At 37.1% G+C, this 22,872-nt stretch overlaps 2 protein-coding genes across 15 annotated transcripts in view; one reads left to right on the top strand and one right to left on the bottom strand.

Moving 5' to 3' along the window:
• Positions 1-22,872, top strand: part of CMSS1 (cms1 ribosomal small subunit homolog) — a 333,735-nt gene that overhangs the window by 189,171 nt on the left and 121,692 nt on the right. Inside the window, exon 1 of one of the 14 annotated variants that reach the window (XM_072966326.1) lies at positions 20,742-20,762. The exons of 12 other annotated variants lie outside the window; for them this stretch is intronic. The gene's annotated coding sequence lies outside the window, so the exon portion shown is untranslated. One more of the 14 variants, XM_072966320.1, reaches the window with a different exon arrangement.
• The window catches only part of LOC102533676 (filamin A-interacting protein 1-like), a 274,618-nt gene that overhangs the window by 188,690 nt on the left and 63,056 nt on the right, over positions 1-22,872 (bottom strand). The window lies entirely within an intron of this gene.

Below are 22,872 nucleotides of genomic sequence, written 5' to 3'. Positions count from 1 at the left end.
CACCTAGAAAACTGGAGAATGCAGTCATCCCTATACCACTGCTTTTCTAAGCATCAAACAAAACTGTTAAAAGTACTTGAATTTCTGGTGACACATACTCTAAGTTCTCTTTATACACAGTAAGTTCATTTTTCTTTGGAGTTGCTAAGAAGTGAGACTTAACGTTTTTATGCCCTCAGCTCTATCGCTCTTGGTTCATTTTTTCCTTCCAAGTTAGGCATCTTTACCACCAAGAAATAAGCTAATGGTGCACAAAACTAGGTAAGAAACTTCAAGAGAAAAGGAATCCTTTCCCAATTTTCAGGATTGCCTCATTGCAGAGAAAATTTCTATTATATTTTGTTTTATTCAGAGAATTTTTGAGTATTAGAACAAAGAGGCAAAAAGGAGCTATCTTGAGCTCTTGAGTTTGAATCAAGAGCTGCATTATGACCCTATTTTAGAAAAGTGTTGGCCTTCCTCAAAGCAGTGCTTTGAACAGATTAGTGAATTTTGTATCAGGTATCTTTGGTTGCTTGTATTTTTAAACTCTCAAAATAGACATAAAGATAATTCTATAGAAACGATTTGCAGGTTAAAGAAAGAATATCTGTTACTTTATAAAACTCTTACCTTTTTAATGGAGAAGGAACAATAAAAATAGCTTGGACTCTATGTCCATGCATGTGTTTGTGTGCGTGTCTGTGTGTGTATTTGTGTCTGTCTGTCTCTCTCTCAGAGGAAGAGTGAGAGAAGATATGAGACAAACAGTTACGTCCATCTTCTTTTTCCACAGAGAAGCTGTAATAGCTTGGAAACAAAAAATAATAAAAATCAAATGAAGATTTTAAATAAAAATAGGGAAAACCAGAGGGAAAGAATGGGATTCGAATAACTTTGGGTATCTTGGGAATCATACAGGTCTCTTGATTCAGGTGTACTAACATTAAGAGGGGAGAGCCCTGGCACTGCTCTATTGTGAAGGAAAGAGTAAACCTTCCACGGGTCTTCCCATGCATTGCCAGCCCCTGTTGAACCAGTACTATGTCCACTCTCAGCTCTTGGGCTTCATCTGGCCTATATATTCATTCTTGTTCCTCCAGCTCAGCCTACATGCTTGTAATGGCATGGCTTTGTCAGAGTGTTAACTCCATCGCTTTGGAAAAGCCTGCAGTTTCAACAATTGCACATACTGTTATAGAAATAGCATTGAGCATGATTTTGGAAAAATCCCATGTGTATCTTATATTGAGCCTGAGTATTCAAGGGTCCTTCAAAACATCACTCTGTTTTTCATTCTGTTAGCTTCATAGGTACTTCTGTAGGACAGACATAGGTGAAGGACACCCAGAAACTGGCCAAGCCCAGGGGAAAAGAAAGTGAGAGAGATCCATCCTGCCTGACTTGGATCTAATAGATAGAAGACCTAAGGATCTTTTTTTTTCAGTGTCATCATTTGTTTCCATCATTTTTGCGTAGTTATTTTCCACTGCCCAGTTGTTATTTGCACTTCTTTAAAAACATCAGTGAGTGAGCCTTAAGAAGCAAAGAAAATTGAGGTACTGTATCAAAGTCTGTGAAAATTAAAAGTTTGGAACTGAGGTCCCACCTCTGAGCTCATGTTTTTTTTTTATTACACTGTATTTGGCTGATGATCTGACAGTACATGTACTATAACCATTGGAAAGACAATGCAATCTCTTGCTTCCTGGGTTTTCACTGGCATTTTTGCCTGTTGTTAGAATAGCTACACCTTTTCATGATTTTGGGGTGTTATAGCCATTTTAGAAAAAGAGAGGAGGGGACAAAAAGAAATTGATAAAGAGATGGCGCCTGAAAATGGAAAGTTCACAGAAGAAAGTGAAAGTGGAGTATGTGTTACCTTCTGGCTCAGGCCAGGTGGTTGGGTGTGGATGTCATGTGTGTCCCCAGTGCAGTCACCATTGCAGTGGTAATTCTCCCAGTTTAGCCTCTACAGAGTATTGTTCCTTGTTTTTCTATAGAGCTTGTCAAAATGCTATGACAACTGGCTGGTTTTATGCAAACAGAGCCTGGCTCTCAAGAGACAGTGTGTCTGAAAGTCAAACATGGATGGCAGCCATTGGCACGCAAAGGAGTCAGAAACCACAGATTGTTTTCTCGTTGGATGAACAGCTTAAAGCAACGTAAAGTTAATTGAAGAATTCCTTGAAAGTGAAGTCAGACTAAAAGAAATGCTCTAAGTCTATAATTTACTAAATGTGAAAGATCTGTAAGTGGTAGTGAGACTAAAAGAGTTTTGGGGAAAAAAGAACATTTTTGTAAACAGATCTGGCTTGTATTATTGCCTAGGCAGTTTTAATTATTTGCTCTTAATAATGTAGATCTGCAGAAGAATCTCTAATTAGGTAAAGCTTGATTTATGGAGTTGGCCTCATATAAACTATGATGTCATGGTGTGCTGCAGAAAATTATAGGCCTCGTCTTGCTGTTGAAAACTATTATTTCTAACTAGGACTACTAACACTCTGCATGTCTTACTCTTATGGAACCAAAGCATCCTGGGTTTTCGTTCTCAGTGCCCATTGCCCAGGTAAATTCAACATACATTAAACTCAGTAAGTAATTTATCAAATATATATATTTTTTAAAAACTGAGGAGGCAGGGGTAGAGTTTTGCTGCTAACTCTAGGAGTTAAATCTTTACTTGGAAACTTAGTAGAGAGGAACCTATGACTCTCTGCAGGAGTGGATTCAAGGACATGCCAGACTGTCAAAAGTAGTGTCTGTGTATCTGTCTGCCCCTCCCTCCCACAACCCTAAGCTCATCCTCCATTTTCCCTCCCCCTGCCTACCCACTACTTGGAAAGTTGTTTTAGTGTCATTGTTGCCTATTTCATCTGGTTTTAAATAAGAGCATGGGGCCGCTGTAACATTTCACCATGGTTCTTATTCCCTTTCCCATTGTTGTAGAAGCCTTGATGTGGGGCCAAGGGTTTTTCTTTGATTATAGGTCTGTTGATTATAATTTCCTAACAGTTCTCGTGCATTAATTATACCTTAATGATTGCATTTTCTTGGTTTCCCATTTCAATTTTGTTAAAGCACAAGAAATAATTCAGAAGGAATCCTAGATTTTTACAATTTTTTTCCATTCTTTTAGAATTGTCTAACCTACATCTGCTGTATTGCCATTTTAAGTGACTTACCTTTATAAAGTCTTCTCAAACTATTCAATGTATTTTGCGTAGAAAACAAATCCTGCCTTTCACTGTAATATTTCATCGACTTACATAATATTTGATTAAGTTATGTAATTATAATTGTAAGTCCAACAGGCATAAACAGGTTTGGGAACAAACACAACTCTTTAAACTGTTAGAAGAAGTTGCAGGGGGCATACTGGAGAATAGCCTTCTCACCTTCAACATTCAGTATGTGTGGGCTTGGTCCCGGGTTAAACAAAGGGACAGAACTGGGCAAGTGGAGCTCTGAGGTGTGAGAAATTCTGAATCTGTGCTCTCCACATTCTCTTCATTTTATAGATCAGACCTGGGCTGGTTACCCAAGGTCATGAAACTAGTTGGTAGCCAAGCTTGATGCCCTGGGTTTTTCCATGACACCAGAGATGGACTGATATCCTAGTCCTTCACTGTGCTTGTCTGGCTGCTGACTGGACGCAGTTACCCATAGTTTTTGTGTTACTAATTAACACATGTTTTCCTTTAAATTCTCCTCGGTATCAAAACTGATCTTTATTATAGGGAGTTAGTCCAGGTCATGAGAGTTATCGTTTCTGTCTCTCAATGACCATAATTAGTTAAGAGAGATAGCTGCATGGAAGAATTTTCCTGGTAGGATTTATCCTTCTCATCAGTTTATAGCCCTATACTGTTCATGGCTGCTTTTATCCTCTAAAGGCAATTTTTTTTAAAGGCACAAGCCTCTGAGACAAAGCTGCTTTGGGATTGAGGCAGGGCAGTAAGGTTTATATTATTTACTCTTAAAAGAACCATATGTGCTGACTTTTCTAATATCAAGTTGGAAAGATTTTTTTTTAAATCACTTTCCTTTTCCTGCCACTTCCCTCTTGCCCCAAACCCATCACAAAAGATTTGATGTTGCCTAGAGTCAAAATGTACCTACACCTGAGCAGTTAAAAATCAAATCATGAGGATGAATATGAAGGAAGGAGGAAAATGTACTCAAATCCCTGAGTTAAATGGTTTTGTTGTTATTGAACATTGTGTTTAGCTCTGAGCTTCCTGATAGACATGGCAAAACAAGACACTTGGGTTTGCATTATTTTTATTTGCTGAAGGGAAACATTTCAGGTTTTCCATAGAGACATTGTTACCAGGCACTTTATTTTAAGCCAGTTACCCTTATGTAAGTGAAGCTAAATAACCTTCCAGAATAGGAGGTTCATACACATGTTAGAGTCAGAGAAGCCCTGCTATATAGTAGGGCTTATTTAGAATCACAAGTAGAATGAGATGTGGCACTAGACCCAGTACGGTTCAGAACCATACTCCAGGCACTGGTAACATAGACTGTCAAGTGAGTGGGATTTAGACTTGATGAAGGTGGAATATGTGGAAGATGGATTTCTTCAAGGAGCTTCTCTTTTCACTGAGAAGAGAGACAGAGGATAGACTTCTGTCTCAGGTTACTGTAAATCACTATGGAGGGGAAAACTAGAATAAGAGGTGTCCTGTTTATACCCCATTTTTAAATAAATACTTTGTCAAAACTTCCCTTTCTTTAGTCAGAATTATAGGCAAGTTTATGCTGTATTTTATGACAGCAGGGTTATAAGAGAGAACTTTGGACAGGGCTCCCAAACTTAAGCTGCCCGCAGCAGTCAGGCAGGTGCAAACAGCTGTTTATACAAAAGCCCAGGTACAAGACTACAGACCTATAGTGCACCAAAGGGCCAGTGTTCTCTCTCCAGGGGGCAGCTGCCTCCCACCTCCAGCTTACTGTCTTGTGAAAAAGGCAGATATACAGTTGACTACATCTTCTAGTATTTTGAGAGAACCTAGAAGTGTGGATTATTAAATTAAATCTCCTGATTGTAAATGTTGGCAACTCCTTTCTTCTGCTTACTCAAGCCAGAAGTTTTGGAGTTGTCCTTGACTTCTCTCTTCCTTTCAAACCTACATCTAATCCATCTGGAAATCCTATTGGCTCTACCCTCAAAATATATTAGCATCTGATCACTTCTTAGTGGTTTCCTGTTACACTACTACTGTAGCCCAAACCACCATCATCTCTCTCCAGGATTAGCCTCCCAATTGATTTCCCTTCCATGCTTTGTCTCCTACAGCAGAGATGTCTATTAAAGCACAAGTCAGATCATGTTGCTCCTCTGCGTACACCCTCTGGCTTCCCATCTCGTTCAGTGTGAAAGCCAAAGGCTTCCCAGTGCCCCATGAGGCTTTCTGACCTCATCTCTGCAGCCACAGTGGCCTCCTGCCTGTTCCTCAAATACCCAAGCTCATTCCCTCATCATGACCTTCACCCTTGCTGTTCTCTCACCCAGCATGCTCTTCCCTCAGGTATTTCCATGGCCCATTCACCCCTTCCAACCCTTTCCTCAAAAGGCACCTTCTCCGTGAGGCTTTCCTTGGCCACACCATCTAAACTTGTAGACACACACACACACACACACACACACACACACTCTCCCTCTTCCCTCTTAGCTTTGTTATTAGTACATATCATGATCTAATATGCTACATTTTTTTGTTTGTTTTTTACCTGTCTTCTACATTAGAAACAGTTTCCAAAACAGTAGGGACTTTGTACATTTTTGTGTATTTGTTCAGTGCTGTATACTTAGGATCTGGAAATGTGCCTCATTGTAGGCACTCAATAAATTATAGGTGCTTAATAAATGTTTGATGAATAAATGAATCTAAAAAAACAATTTTTTCAATTTAAGGTCAAACAAACTTCTTCAGTGGACCAAACCCAGCCTATACCCCTTTTGATTCAGCATCAAAAAGGAGAGTGAACATTTCTTCATCTGTACCTAATAGCTTGAGAACAGACTTCATGACTATGTCATGACACCTGCCCTGTTCAGGAAACAACAGAAGAGCTTTTTCACTCCACTCCTACACATTGTGTCCTCCTACTCCACCCTGCTGAACTTTAATGCATGTCTATTATTTTATGCATCAACACTGTTTTTTCCTGATACATTGCTGTTTAGAATCTAGAGATATTAAATGAATTAGTTCAGCCTCCTGTGTGAACTTCCAAACCACTGAAGGTAGGAAACATTTGAACAGTTTACTTGCTTTTTCACAACACAGAGTTTAGAGTTAGACAAACAATGATTAAGAGGAAGAGTGCCACAAACAAAGGGAAAATCATATATAAAGACACTCAAAAATGTTTGATGCTTTGGAAGAGAGTAAGTGATACTACAGTACAGAGTGAAGGAGAACAGTAGTAGGAAGAGGTGTTTGACAGGCAGGCAGGGTCAGATCTTGCAGGCCATGGTAAGGAGTTTGGATGTTATTGGTCAGCCCAGTGAAATGACTCAGAACTTGTTACATTACTATAAGCTATTCATAATGGTAATTTTTTAATATAACTTTTTACTGAAGTGTGACATATTTACATCTTGGTGATGTTTTTCCAGCTAGTCAGTCAATTACTAGCAGTTATTTCATCACCTAGATTCCCTTTCTTCTGTTTCAAAAAAATTATGCTTGGACCTAATTGGCTGAAAAAATATTGTTTATTTTCACATTTATAACTAAAATATCAAAATTAAAATTTAAATATCTTACTTAAATTACTAAGTGCATTTATTTGTACAGAAAATAAACTTTGTTTTAGTTACATAACACTGTAGATTTTGGTTATGATGACTGTTTAACAAAGGAAGGTTCCCCAGGCACATTCAGTCTTTTGCATTGTATCCACTTTAGTTATGTAAATAAAATGCTAAATAGTCATTCATTTTACTATTGCATTTGCAACCTTTGCCAGGTTACGATCACATTAAAATATACAGCATTTTTGCTTATAAAAACTTCTGTATATACTTAGATAATACCAAGTGTACATTAACTGTCATTTTTATAAAAGGTATAGCTTTTCCTTGAGCTCCAAGTTTATTCTAGCTTTTGCCTATATGTTCTCATCATTAAAAAAAGAGTCAAATCAAAATTTTGAGCAGTTTACTAACATTCTATAGAAGATAGACTAAGACTCTTTTAGAGCCATGGTTCTCATGGTTTGATTTTTTTTTTTTTTTAACTGCAGAATTCTGCAAACCAAACTAAGTCACTTGGAGGGATTTTGCAGCTTAGTGTTGGCTATTTAGTAACTATAAAAGGGCAAATTCTGAGTCATGATAACACTGAGATAGCAATCATCAAAGCATAATCAAGTTAAAGGTAATCTGGAAAGCCAAAGCAAAGACCAAGTGTTAGGATGATGTTTAGAAAGTGTTGAAATATACAGAGGCAGCCTAGGTGTAACATAAATAAGAAATGTAAGAAGAAAAATCACAACTCTTTGTCGCTTTCTCACAAATGATTTTCTTTCAGTAGCATGAAATGATAATTACAGATGTAGAGAAATTCAAAACTGGGAAAGACATAGAGACACTATTTTACAGATGAGGAAACTGGGACCCAGAGAGCTCCAAAGACTTACTCAAGAGTTAATGTCGGCTGAAGCTGTTATTTGGAACTCCTATTTTCTAGCTCAGTATTCTTTTATCTACTTTCCTGTGCATTTTTGACTCTATAGTCATTGAAGTTGTGCCAAAATAGAGTGAGTTGGTACGGATGAGGAAGAGAGCTGTCTGCCACCAGAAGTGAATGGTGTAGCAGAAGCTGAACAATGATTGCCTGACATGCCTGTTGACTTTCTATGAAGGAAACTTGGGCTCAGAGTCCTCTAAGAGCTTTTCCAACTCTAATTTTAATGAGTTTAATTTTAATCATATTTGTAGTAGGGTAATTATTGTCCTCTCGACTTAACAAAAATTATTGTTGATTCTCATTCATGCATGTCTCATTCACTCTAGCCTTTTCTCGAAACCTTGTTTTCCCTTTGAGAGCACCTGTTCTGAAAAGCAGGCCAAGACTCCAAGCTCTGTGCACCGCTTTTAATGATGAGTAATCATTGTACCCATAACTGATTTAACCTTATTTCTTAGCCTTACTTGAACTTTTGTGTACACCAGAGTAGTACATCAAGCATTGAAAGCTTCTGATCAAGAGTCCTGAAATTAACTTCTTGAATTTCTTGATATTAAATTGAATTTTCTTTTAAGGTAGCAAAGATCATAGCTTTAAGTTGTTAGCATCAGTGGTCTAATTTAATACTTGCAACAAATGAATATGTGATTGAAGCAAGTGTGAATCATGTTATTTAAAAAAAAAAACACTTACGGTGGCAGAGTGATTTGACTGATCGTGCATGTTCCCCATCCTGGAGATTTATACTTTATATAGTTATGTAACTTACTTTGTTAGCTGACTTAGTGTCTACAAACATTTCTAATATTGATTGGGTGTAATTATAAAGGATATTTATTGAATCCAGGGATTGCATTTTGAATTTGAATCATTCATACATTTGAATCATTGTAGTTATTTTAAAGTAGATTATGATGAAATTATTTACTGTGCAACTGTATGGCCTAGTCTTGGCTTAGGAATGAGAATGTGTAGATTTGCATTACAATATAAAATGCGTGAGATAGGAACTCTGATTAGCAATGTATTTGCCATCTGATAATATTTGTGTGACTATAAATAGCTCTGCATTCTGCTTTATTCTGAATATAAAATTATCTCTGCCCATCCCATCTCATCTGTTTGTTCAGCTTTAAATCCTGTTTTTTTCCTACTATAATTTAGAAGGTGTTTTGCAGACATCAACATTTTTAGACTGTGTACTTACTGGCCATATTTATAGTGGGAATTTCCAGAAAACAAGTGATTCAGTTTCGTATGCCCTAAGTACCACCATTGTACAGTAGAGACAGGGATGCATTATTTATTTTTGTAGATATGTGGGCACATTGGGGGCCCATCTCCATAGATTTAAAACTGGGTTTTTAAATTCTACCCTGTTAGTCCTTGGGGAAGATTAGCAATATCCTTATTCCCTTCACTTCCAATGACCCTAGATTGATTTGAGAAATGGTGTAAGAGAGGAAATGGTGGTAGTGTTACCGCATATTATCATGGTGACCCAGTAAGGCAGTGAAGGACAGACTTTTTTTCAAACTGATGAAACTGAGCCTAACAAAGGAGAAGCCATGCTACAGGAAAGTTGAGTACATAATTGTTCAGAGCCACCATAAAAACAAAACCTGAGACCCATGTCTCCTGTTTCCTGTGCCAGTGCTTTTCTACTATTCCGCTCCACCCTTACTGAAAAGTCAAGCTATGCTCTATTTCCTTTCCAAGGCTGGTTGGACAGGGAGATCAAGCTTAGTGTATTTGTCTCACTTTCTCCCAAGAGTAAGACCCCCTGGGGCACTGTTGACAAACTTCTCCTGTAAAAGGTCTGGTAGTAAATATTTTAGGCTTTGCCAGCAGAATGGTCCCTATAGCAACTACTCAACTCTATCATTATCATGCAAAAGCAGCCACAGACAATGGGTGAACAAATGAACATGGATGTGTTCCAATAAAACTTTATGGTCACTGAAATTTCAGTTTTATATATTTTTCACATGTCATGAAAAATTATTCTAATTTTGATATTTTCCCCCCAACCATTTGAAAATGTAAAAATCATTCTTGCGGTCTATACAAAAACAGATTGTGGACTGGATTTTGAATCACTGGCCACAGTTTGCTAACCCCTGCCCAAGGGGAGTAAGTAATGAAATGTGAGGAAGACTATAGGTGTTAAAACATGAGGAGACAAAATATGACACATGAAGTACAGATGATTTAAGTGTGGTAGGGAAAATGACTGATGGGTATGTGAACGTTGAGATGCCCTGACCCTCAATTCTATTTTAGATCATCTTAGTTGGTATTCAGTCAGGTTCCAGATTGGTTATTTTTATTTACTCTTAAGTTTTATGAAAGCAGGTTTTAACTGGCCTTAGGAAGAAAGGCAGAAATAAGAAGAGGACATGTGACTTAGAGTTTGCCATAAGGTATGCGGTGCCAGTAGAACATTTTATATGGAATGGCAGCTGGCGGTTTTCATCATTGGTGAATCATTGCGAAGTCTGTCTGAGGCAGGAAGGAAACAGCTAACTGTATTATTCCTCTTTAGCAAAAACTAGCTCGTGACATTGTAAGGCTCTCATGGAGTATGTTTTCTGCCATGCTGAAAGAACGCATAAAAATCTCTACTTTAATGACATAAAAGCTATACTAAGATTAAACTGAAAAATCCTGTAAACTCAAAACAGTAACAGACTATTTTTTTAAATAGTGTGAGTGATTTACATGCAGTTGAATATAGCTCTTCTTGCTCTTTAGGTTGGCTCACCTGTAACAATTGCATAGATGGTAGTAGTGATTTATAACAAAGCAGCATCACTTATTATGATAATGATAGCACAATAACCATTTTTTGAGCTGCTCCTATCTACTACTGCCTAACACACATTATCTCATTTATTCCCACAACAACTCTGCAAGGTAGTTATTACTCTCCTGTTGAAGATAAATTGAGGCCCAGCCGCACAGGGACAGAGTACCATGGCCAAATCTGTCTCCCTGACACAAAAGTTTATGCAATTTCCACCATACCATTGCCGTGATAAGAATTGGTGGCACCCCCACCCCAACCCTAGAATTTGGAAAAACCATCCTCAACTCTATTGCTGACTGTTATTACTTCATGTTAATTTTACTCTGTGTGGTTACTGTACAGTAATAGAATGATTTCAGCCCCTTAAAACTTTGAAAAATCAAACCAGTCGTGTCTTTTAACTTTTGTGGTTTGTGTGTCCATTCATTGCTCTTGAGTTTCTAGGCAGGCTGCTGCCTTGAACTATTCACTGTCTGAACTTGCCCTCAAAAAATTCTTCCTCCCACCCTACCTCTATCAAGTGACAACCAATGAAAAACCCACAGCTCGGCAGCTGCAGTTCTGGAAAGCTTCCATCAAAGCCCTCATTCCCACATCCCCTTCGAAAATCACGGTTCCTGGAGCTTGCTGTTATCTTCTTGAAGGTCATGACTAATGCTTTGTAAAGCTTCCACTGCAAACACTGTCTGCAAGAGTAGGATTATTTAACTTGAACTCTGTGAGTTACCTTACCAACACTAAAATGTTTACTGCCCCTCAATTGCTCTACTCTAAATTCTTACCCAGTAACCTGGAAAGCACATATTAGGATGGGATTGTTTCGGGTATTCAGTAGGAAAACTGGAGAGCTTAATAAATTTCAGAGAGTGCCTCTTTGACAGATCAGAACTGAATAAAAATTCCTGGAATATTGAGAATGTTAGGTGACTTAGCCCTGTTCTTATCCTTCTAAATTTTATTATTTCCATGAATTGTGTTCAGGATTCAGAGTCAAGTATCCAGTATACCTGTTTCAGAGGAAGCAGTTTCATTTTTTCTAAATATGGAGATATAGTGCAAAAGTGGCTGTTTTATGTTTGACTGAATGGTACCAAAATCCAGTTTTTAGCAACCGTCTCCTATGTGAATCAGGTTATTTAATCCAAATTTCTTTGAAACCACAACCAGACGTACAGTATGGACATTTGATTGAAGAAATATGGTTGCTATTATTCACCCTGCAATGCTTTATTTTGCTTTAATACCCCATTAATACATTTAAGAAAAAAAGGTAAATTTGCATCCATTGAAATTGGCAAGACTGGATGCTGGTGATTAGGAACACAGGACTCTATCAAGAGATAATTTCCTGATCTCTATGTATCACAACATTGATTTTTCTAGACTGTTCCACAAGTATGTCCAGGAACTCAGGGAGAAAAAAACATGTGGGAGACAAATATGTGCTAATGCATTACTTATTATCTGGAGTAAATCTATGCTCATGGCAACAGTAAGAAGTTATATGGTCTGTATTTATTTACAGTGTGCAGGCTACAAAATGTGAGCATTCTGATTGGGTCCAGATGTAATGGAAAGAATTCACTAGCATTTTCACACTAGCTTTTGTGAGGTATGCACCTTTTAAATAAACATTGGTTAAAGGGTTGTCATTTAGTTTCAATAACCCTAAAAGTTACTTTCTGTTGCCTAAATATTGGAGAAAATGATTTGGGGCCTCAAATCCCATCTAGCTTCCCTCAGAAAAATGTGTTTATAAAACTAGAGAGCTCTAAGTGTATTGGAAAAGTATTTGTACTAACACTCATAAAGTCAGAGGATAAATCTAAGAGCATTTTGATGTGATCAGTATTTCTAAAGCCTCAATTATTTTTATGGAATTAAAGTAAATTTCTTGAATTTGGGGTAACCAAAAATAAGTGAAGATCATTCTTTAGAATAATTTTTAGTGCTTGCACCCAAATTTTAGGGAAATATTGTAACCTTCCTACAAAAAAAGCATGGATTATCTTTACTTGAAAGCTCAACATCCACTTAATCTCTTAATTAAAGGACCTTGCTAAATATATGTGAATTGGTCTCACATCTTCCCCACTCCATTAGGTAATACATGATGGAAGGAAAATATGGTGTGTACTTCTGGGAATGACATTGGAACGACAGCCTGCCCTATTCCTGTCATATGTACTTAGAATTCCAGGGATTGGAATTCCATATTGTATATAGGGTCATTCTGCTGGGATTCCTGAAAGAATGCTGGGAAGACTCTGGAGTTTCTGTAAACAGAGATTTTAGAACAGCATAACATTATTTTCATTATTATAATGCCCTCAGGGTCCATCCAAGTTGTCACAAATGGCCATTTAAATTGTTTCTTTATTAGGCAAAGTTTTAAATATAGAGAAAACTGGAGGAAAAAGAACCCCCATGACAGCAGCAGTCATCAACTCATGGTCTTCTTTGTTATACATATACCTTTTTTTCCCCACACTGGATTCTTAGGAAGCAAATCCCAGACATCATATATCCAGAAAAGATGAAAACTCTAATTCAAAAAGATACATATACCCCAATGCTCATAGCAGCACTACTTATAATAGCCAAGACGTGGAAACAACCTAAGTGTCCATCAACAGATGAATGGACAAAGATGTGTGTGTGTACACACACGCACACACACAATATAATATTACTCAGCCATAGAAATGAATGAAATATTGCCATTTGCAGCAACATGGTTGGACCTAAAGAATATCTTACTAAGTGAAGTGAGTCAGATAGAGAAAGACAAACATTATATAATATCACTTATATGTGGAATCTAAAAACAATACAAATACATTTATTTACAAAACAGAAACAGACTCACAGACATAGAAAATAAACTTATGGTTACCAAAAGGGCAAAGGTGGAGGGGCATAAATTAGGAGTATGGGATTAACAGATACACATTACTATGTATAAAATAGATGAGCAATGAGTATTTACTGTGTAGCAGAGGAAACTATATTCAATATCTTGTAATAACCTGTAATGGAAAATAATCTGAAATATGTGTGTGTGTATGTGTGTGTGTGTATACATATATATGTATATAACTGAATCACTTTGCTGTATACCTGAAACTAACAGTGTTTTAAATCAGCTATACTTAATTTTAAAAAAATCTACAAGTGAGTTCATGGCAACAATAAATTAAGAAGCTACTACATGCATAAGAAGGAAAAGCTTTTTTTTTTTAAACAGTAGAATGCCAGTTAGCAAACATGGAGTGAATGATAGCTTAGAAAATTACTGTCTTTTAATTAATAGTTACATTGATTCAGGCAAGAAGTATCAATGGATGCTAAAACTAGAAAGTAAAAGGTAGTGAGGAACAAGATTAGTACATAGCTCAAAGAATCTCTCTACAGATTACCTACTAATAGTCATGGGAAATAGTAGCCTTAGAGTGGAGAGGCCTGGTAATGACACCTTAACCAACTGATCAAAATTACCATCACCAATAATAAAACAGACTGACTTCATGTGCCTCTTGCTCTTATGCATCGAGAAAGACATCTGTGATATTCTTACCCCCAAAATACGTAATTTAATATTAGGAAATATCAGACAAACCCAAATTAAAAGATACTCTTCAAAAATGTCAGTGTCCTGAAACACACACAAAAAAGCTGAGGAGATATTTCAGATTAAGGAAAACCAAAGAGATATGAAGACTAAATGTATGTGTGATCCTGGATTAGATCCTGGACTAAGAAAAAAAGTTGCAGCAAGAACATTATTGGGACAGTTGGTAAAATTAGAAAAAGGTCTGTGGATTAAATAATATTTGTGACTATGTAAGTTTCCTAATTTTTACTGTACTGTCATTAAGTGATTATCTATGTTCTTAGGAAATACACATTGAAATATTTAGGGGCAAAAGAACATGATGTCTGCGACTTAACGGCTTAGAAAAACAAATGTGTATATGGAAAGAGAGAATAAAAGACAAAAGCAGCAAATATTTAACAATTGGTGAATCTAGGTGGAACATGTAAGAGTTTTTTTGTGATATTCTTTTAACTTTTTTCTCAAGTTTGAAGTTATTTCAAAATTTAAAAAATGTAAATGCTAAAACAAAGCAACTTCACACATACTCATATACACACACACAGGATTGTCTTCACTTTAAAGCCATGTAAAAATACAGAAGTCTGCGAGTCATACCTAAAGATGGACTGAAGAATATCAAATGTTTTCTCCCAGCAATTTTCTACAGAAATCATTTAACTAGCTGTTTTTGTGTTAAAATTATAAAATTTATAAAAGTTTAATAAATACAGTTTCCCAAACCTCTGTAAAGAGAGGCATACCTCTTTTTATGGAAAGTGCCTCACATTGAACTGTGTGTGAGTACATGCTTACATGTTTTCAAAGAAAATGATGATGATGATTATCTGCCCCAAAATACAGATTAAGGCTTTTGCAGAACTGAGGCTCTACTTCAGATCTCTCTACCAATTACCTAAGTAAATTTTCAGACCATGTGAAGCCAGATTTTAGATCTGCTCTTTCCACTAACTGGCTCTGAACTTCTTGTGTTTTTCCTTTTGTCTCTTTTCCTGTCATTAAAATATAACTTTTGTAGGAATAATAAGAATAGTAATGAAGTAATCAGTATATTATTTTGAGCTTATCAAGAAAATATTGCTTTACTGATCGTAAAAAAGAGTAAAGTATTCAATTATCCAAAAACTAATTAGCCATGACCCTATCTTGCCCCTTCTTCATCTTATTCTTTTTCTTCTCCTCCTCTTTCTTTTCTCCTTCTTCTCTCCTTCCTCTTCTTTCTCCTTCTCTTCTTCCTATTCCTCCTTTCCTCACTCACTCTTTTTTTTTTGCCATTTTTTACTTATACAGAATTAGAGTAGGAAGTGGAAACAAAGCAAAACTAGTCAGATATGTTTTCTTATAAGTAGTTGGGTTTAATTTAAAAATTAGCAGACATTGTAATGGCAGAAGATTGGAAATAACTTAAATGTACTTATATGAGGACTGTTTAATACTGGTGGAATACAGTGCTTCCATAAACAAAGACTAGAAATGTCTTTATGTATTGATGTGGAAAGAGCTCCGAGGCATAAAGGTTAAGTCCAAAAAGCACAGTACAGAACAGTCTACATTGAATGCCACCATTTGCATATAATAAAAAGAGGAAAGAATATATATAATATATGTTTTTACCTGCATATGTATAAAATGTCTCTGAAAAGATACACATGCACACATGATTGTTTGCCTAAGGAGATAAGAGTTTGGTGTTGGAGCACAGATTCATTAACTTCAGCATTAATAGTTGTTGAAAAACTCTTAAATTAAATGCTTATAGAAGAAAATAGGGAATTGTACTTTTCAACCCTGTTTTAATGCTATAGAAATTGCTCTCCTAAAATGATAGTTCATCAAAAACAGAGACACTCCGAGGTCTTTCATTGTAATGATGCAAACTATTATGCATTTTATCTGATTGAGTTATTCTGATTCAGTTATTAGCTTGATCTCAAAAAACTCATCATTTTTTCTTAAATGTTCTTGGTCACAGGAGTACATCCTATGAATGAACACAAGACTCATCTAGTACAGGATTATTAAAGAGCTGAAAAATATAAAGCTGATTTCAGTGGAGTTGTACAAAAATGCCAGTTTAGTTTTATACCCCATGGAAAGTAGAAGGGTAAAAATTATTTCAAGTTAGTGTAAGACTAGCGTAAGTATCTCAGGAAAGCCAGAAACCAAAAAAGACCTAGAAAATTTTTAGGAATCCAAAAGAATCTAGAAGAACATCGTCCATGGAGTTGATGTTTTAATATATCACCCTTTTTTTTCAACCAAGATCTCATACTTCCCTTAAACAGGATATTGAATGGCACATAATTTTTTCCCTTAATGGTTCTCTTTGTAGTTAAAAGCTTTCTTTATCAATCCACCTGCATTTTATAAGTGGATAAATAGAATTACTCCAAGCTGTCTGAACACTTCTTTTTTTCCCCTGTGTCTGCCAAAATCAGTGAGAAGTAGGAACCTAAGACAGTCTCTGGAATAGGTAACCATGTGTTACCACTTACAATATAAAATTTGACAGAAACTCTTCTTTGCTTATTTATATACTTAATGGTTTTCCTGTTTAACTTCTTCTTTAAAAAAATCATTATTATTCAAATAAAGACTATCATCTGGCCATAAGTAGTATATTAAAGCTTTGTTCACTGAGAATTATTTGTATAGTTTCAGTTAATCACACTGCATTTTTATAGGGAAGCATACACAGATGTGACAGTGGTTTTGGAAACAACTTAGGTAGCTTCAAGAAACATCTGTACATTTTCCAATAGCCTGGGTAACTAAGTAGTGACTCTGTACAGCCTTCTCTGCAACTGCTCTTTCCTCCCTTCCTTTTTTCAGCACATCTAGATGATTAATAAACTGCTGTGTATATGCATTCTGACAACTGTGGGGACTGAGGATTGACAGTACGCACATCACCCTATGTTGTTATCATGAAACACCTCATTGGATGCCCTATACAAAATGGTTGTTGGCATTTTGAGAGATTGGTGCTGGGAACTCTGTGGGACTCTTCCCCATCATGGTCATGTTGATATTTTCTCAGGTCATAGCGTCAGTGGCTGAGTCGGTGTCCTCTTGAGCTTGGATAATGGTTTTAAAGAAATGATTCTTTTATCTTAGGGAAGAGAGAATAGTCTCATTTTAAAAAGTAAAGTTTCATTATCTTAAAATGTAAAAAGACTGTTTTAACAACCATTTTGTTCATTCCACTATGAATTCTGCTGACAGACCTTTCCTAAAGCATGTCTCTACTGCCAGATCCCAAGTTTCATAGTTACCAAAGTTGACTCTGTATGACCTGTTACACTTTCCATAGACTTTGGATGTGATCACAGAAGGGTGATTGCCAAGGTTTTATTTCAACTCAGATATGACTAAATGTAAGAAATCACTTACTGACACCTTTATTCTGTCTGCCCCTCCCTGAATCACCATTTTGGGAAAAAGTTGAAGGATCTACAAAATGGTCTGCCTGTGTTCCAAGTCAATTTTGAGAATGGCTTTTTATGTCTGGTTTACGGTCTCTTTAAAAAAGCGAAATTATGATGGAAACACTGTGATATCCTAAGCTGTAACAAATGAGCTGTTCTTAAAGATAAATGTACCTTCATGTCTATGAAGCTAAATATTTATTTTCCAGATGATTTAATGTATCTTTGTTCCTTTCCACACTGAGCTTTTTCTTTCTGTGCATCCCTTCATATCCAAGCTACTTTTTTGTAGCCGTGTTATATCAGTGTTTTGTGATGTTACAAAAAAGCAAAGAGTGTGAGGTCAAATTTTCCATTACATACCTCAACAAGAATGCCAGGGAACCTAGCCAAACTAAGTCTACAAAAAATAAAAATTACAGGAAAGATGATTCATTAATCAACAATTGCCCTACCAAAAAAATAGAATTTGTTATATGGATTGGATTTTGGGAGTGGGGAATGAGTGCAGACAGCCAGCCCAGCTCTGGGGTGAAATGGGGCATTTCATGCCAATATGTAGCATGGTTTTAGGTCTATTGGGGATCTTTTTAAACTGTAAACTTCAGGGAAAGAATAATTGATTTTGTGCCTTGATTTCTCTCAGTTTGTTTCTTCTTTCAAAATGATAGCCTCTCCATATGCTGACCCCAGCTACAATTTGATTTTAAAAATAGTGGCAGAGGAAAGACAATAGAAAGACACAGTCTACAGCTCAGGAACTGTGAGGGCATGTGCCATTCCTTCCTCTACTCTCTGTTACACAGTCTCTGTCACTTCCTCTTCCTCTAACATAACTCTCCTTCTGCATCCTTTTTTTTTTTTTTTTGCCATAAGCTCAGGATCTTGATCCTTTCGTAAAATATTGTCAGATCAGTAGAAATGCAAGACATTTGTCTTTAACTTATAATTACATATTAAAGGAGCTGAGAAGGACAAAAAATGTGACACTGAAGGAAAAACTTACTTAGTGAAATCAGAAAACGCCCCCCAAACTCCAAAACAAACAGAATTATCTGATTGCAGAACTTAGTACGGTAAATGTCAAACTCAATGTGAAGCTTCATTTTTTTAGTATTCTAATGAGAAAACCAGCCAGTAACAAATACAGTTGGCTCTGTGACCAACCAATAATGGACACTGTGAACTTTGTTATCTAATGTTTTATTAGCCAGCCCCTAAGCACCATCATGCAATAAAATGTTCAAAGCAGTGACCCAGGGTGTTACAGGATCGTTGTGCACCTTGTGATTCGTCAGAGATGATGTTAGAGTCCTGTCTCATTTTACTACTAAGTGTGTTTTTAATTCTTTGAAAATTGGTACTCATGTGTGGTTCAGGCACTACTAACCAGAGTACTTAGTTAATCAGAACAATTCCAACCATACTGGATGACACTGAATTTACTGAAGATTTTTGTTGCCTTTTATGGAGAACATGAGGGGAAAGTAGAGAACAGGGGTTTTTTTGTGTTTTATTTTTTCTTTCCTTTGCCAAAAAGCTGATAACCTGGTTGTTATTACAATTTCATCCACACAGAGGGACAGCAACATGAGAAGTAAACTTTTAGAAGTTCCTAATAATTGAGAACTTGTAAGAAGCTGGGACAGTTCAAGAAAGTAAGTGGAGAAGAACACTTATTTTGAAGGAAAGGAACGAAGCCAAAGTTCCCAGACTTTGACAACTAGGGCAAATGTAACAAGTCCACATTCATTGTGGAAAAATGTGAAGTCCTCCACTTTTTAAGAAGAAAACTGGACTGCATGAACAGAACCAAGGAGATAAGGGCTTGACTTAGCTTGTACTGGTCAGACTCTTCTGTACTTATCTCCCCTCACTCCATCTCAAGGTCAATGACAGACCACCCAGCCGAGAATGTTTTTAGAAGAGTACTAATGGACGCAAGTATCCTAGGTCTCATTTTGGAAAAGAACTACTCCCCAGTCCTCAACGCTCAAAGAGGCTTTATCCAGGCATTTTTTACAGTCCACTTATTTTTCACCCCATTCTGCCTTATCTGCACCACACCCTCCACATGCACACACACACTTAGGAGGAAGGAGAGAGGAAATATGCAAAAACTACCTCAAGTAAGTTTTCTTCCCCTATAAAAGATTGTATTTTTTCTTTTCAAATTCTATCTTTGCTCTTTTCAGTTGTATTAAAAATTTGTATCCTTGGGTTTTAAATCTCATTTTGTTCAGGTTTATAGCTGCTCAGCAATCTAATGTCTCTTTTCTCTCATCCACACTCTTGTTTCTGTATTATGACTACTTATGCAGGCCAATATGATGTTTTTATACTATGTAAGGCAGGTTCCTCCCAATCCCACCATACTCCCAGACCCCATTCATTCAACCATCTAACCATCCATCCATCCATTTCAGTCAGTCAGTCAGGACTTTGTGATTTACATTCCTGGAACTGATTATGATATATTGAATTTGTAAACAACTGTTTTCTGCTTTGTAGAATTTTTAAAGAGAATGTGCTTTAGAACAGAATAGATTTAGTTCAGATCCTGTGACCTTGAGCAGGTTACATGCCTCATCTATTCATTTAACAAATACTGATTGAGCATCTTCCATGTGCCAGCTATTATGCCTGGCATGATAGATACAGTTGTTTACAAGACAGACATGGTCTTTCTTCACCTCGCTGAGTTTGTACTTCAGTTGGGGAAGCCAAAGGAAAACAAGCATTCAAATGAATATTTCAATCATAGTAAATATAGAGAAGAAAATACACAAGGGGAATTTAACTGAGTCAAAGGAGCAGGAAAGACTATTTTGTGAAATAATATTTAAGTTGAGGCTCAGAAAATAGGTAGGAGGTAGCCCAACAAAGAGGAAGTGTAAGAGTATCACAGGCTGAAGGCTGACCTTTTCCAAGATCCAGAGTCAAAAAGGAACTTGGTCCAAAAGATGAATGAGAGAAGATAAGCTAGAGTAGAGGCCAGTGAGTGAGAGGAAAATGGAAAGATAACAGAGGTAGGGGAGCCACTGTAGACACTGACAAGAGTTTTGGTCTTTTCTAATAGCACTGAGTAGCCACTGAAAGCTTTTTTGTGGGGGAAAAATATGATATTATTCCTGTTTGAATTACTCTGATTTTTTGTCTCATCATACAGTGGATTAGAGGAATGCAAGAAGGAAACCAGTGAAGCTAATGATGTTTTCCAGGTGAGAGGTGATGGTGGCAGTCAATGGAGAAATGAATGAATTCAAGACAGATTTATGAGGTAGAGTTTTCCAGACTTGGTGGCTCCCTGGTTTGGTGGCATTGCAGAAGAAGGAAGGGTCACTGATAATTTCCAGTTTCTGACATGAGGTGCTGTTTCTCGACATGAGAACTTTTGGAAGTGAGCCTAGCCTGGGATGGGGTGGGATGGGGGAGGGAGGAGTAGATCCCACGTTCAGTTTTAGTCATGTTTGATTTGAGATATTTGTGGTTCATCCAAATGGAGATGCCATGCAGGTAGTTATAAAAACAGATTTGGAGCTCAGAAGAGATGTCTAGGCTGGAGATATAAACTGAGTCATCAGTTTATAGATGATAGTTAAAGCCACGAGTATGGACAAAATCCACCTAGGAAGAGAGCATGTTTCCAGAAGAGGGCCCAGGAAGCCTCTCTGAGCCACAGTTGTTTCATCTATAGGATGGAAGTAATGCTATATATAAAATAGATAAACAACAAGGATGCAATGTACAGCACAGGGAACTATATTCATACCTTGTAATAACCTATGATGGAGAAAGAAAAAAATTTATATATATAAATGAATCACTTTGCTATACACCTGAAACTAACACAACACTGTAAATCAGCTGTACTTCAATTTTTTTTAAATAGCATGGAAATCGTGCTCTATCTGTGCAAAGAGGTTGAGAGGCATGTGTTTAGCACAGAACCCTGTGTCCAGGTCATAGTAGGTACTCATAGCCATTATTACTATGTCTGGTAAAACCTGATGACCTCATTCCCTGGGATGAGTTGGCACTAAATGACAGAGAGGAGAGTGGAGAAAAGTGAATGAATGCATGAGGAAATGAGCATGAATCTATAGGGACCTGCCTGCAAAATCAGAGATCATAACATTGGCTTTTACTGTGCCAGTATGTTAGAATTTTTTTTTCTAATTTTTATTTTCTAGGCAGCCCTCTTTTTGCAAATAAGCTTTTGCATTTTTCGCCCTGAAAAAAATCACAACTTCATTTTTCTTAAATGGGACTTTTGTACCCAAATGACTTTTGAGGCTGCCACCAGCTTCATCATTTTGGCAGGTTCTCATCATCGTTGCTACAGTCACTGACGGATTTGTTAAGAAATATCTAAATGTTCTTTTGGTAACATTATTTTTAGGAAGGCAAATCCTCTCCATTTCCAGACAGCAGCCTAGTTGTAGATGTGGGGAGACCGCAGAGCTATAACACACTGCACATGTGGATGAGACTGTCTGGGCTTCTTGGCATTACTAATGATGATAATGATCCCGCTTGGTGGAGGCAGACCCTCCCGGCAGCTGGTGTCCTTTCTGCACAGGGATGAGGTCATTTGGTGGGAAGGGGGACAATGGAGCTGGGAAGGATGAGAGAAGAGGAGGGGAAGAAGCTGTCACATCTGCATTCTTGGTGGAAAAATAGAAACATATTCGCCACATGCTTGCTTTGTTTATTTATTCATGCAGAAGGGGGAATGGAGAGGGGAGGGAATGGTGAGGAACTGTTACACGGTAACAGCGTGGTTTTCCCCCAAATCTACGCAGTTACTAGTGTTCACAGTAACAAGCTAATCAAATCTCCAGGGCACTGATAACCCTATGAATCTAATCTCTAGAATATTTGAAACTGCTCAGAACAGGCTATTATAGCAGTTTAGATCCCAGTAGCTCCTTTAGAGTTGTATAAAAGCCTAGTTCTGGACACTCCACACCTCCTTCTGCCTCATATGTGTCTAAAAACAGAGAAATTAAGAATAATCGTTCCTTTGGCAGTGTAGATCAAAGTGTCAGATCGTTCTTCATCTACTTCTCAATGTCATCACTAAAACCAAATAAACAGCCTTTTTTCAGTTTAGCAGTAGTAGTCCAGCTGGTGCACTGTAGGTTTATTTCTAGAACTTGTCTACACAAAGACTGTGTCCCCAGGGTTTGGGGTTGTTGTGAAAGTTGGTTGTAGTTGAGGGGTTTTGTAAGGCGGGGGCTCAGTAAAAGAGGGGTCACTTTGGCATCGCAGGGAAAGACCCTGGCCTGGGCACAGTCAGCTAGTCACAATGAACCATTTGGTCTTATC

This window comes from Vicugna pacos, chromosome 1, assembly GCF_048564905.1.
Source record: "Vicugna pacos chromosome 1, VicPac4, whole genome shotgun sequence".
NCBI classification, from domain to species: domain Eukaryota; kingdom Metazoa; phylum Chordata; class Mammalia; order Artiodactyla; family Camelidae; genus Vicugna; species Vicugna pacos.
This window is presented reverse-complemented; position numbering and strand designations above follow the sequence as displayed.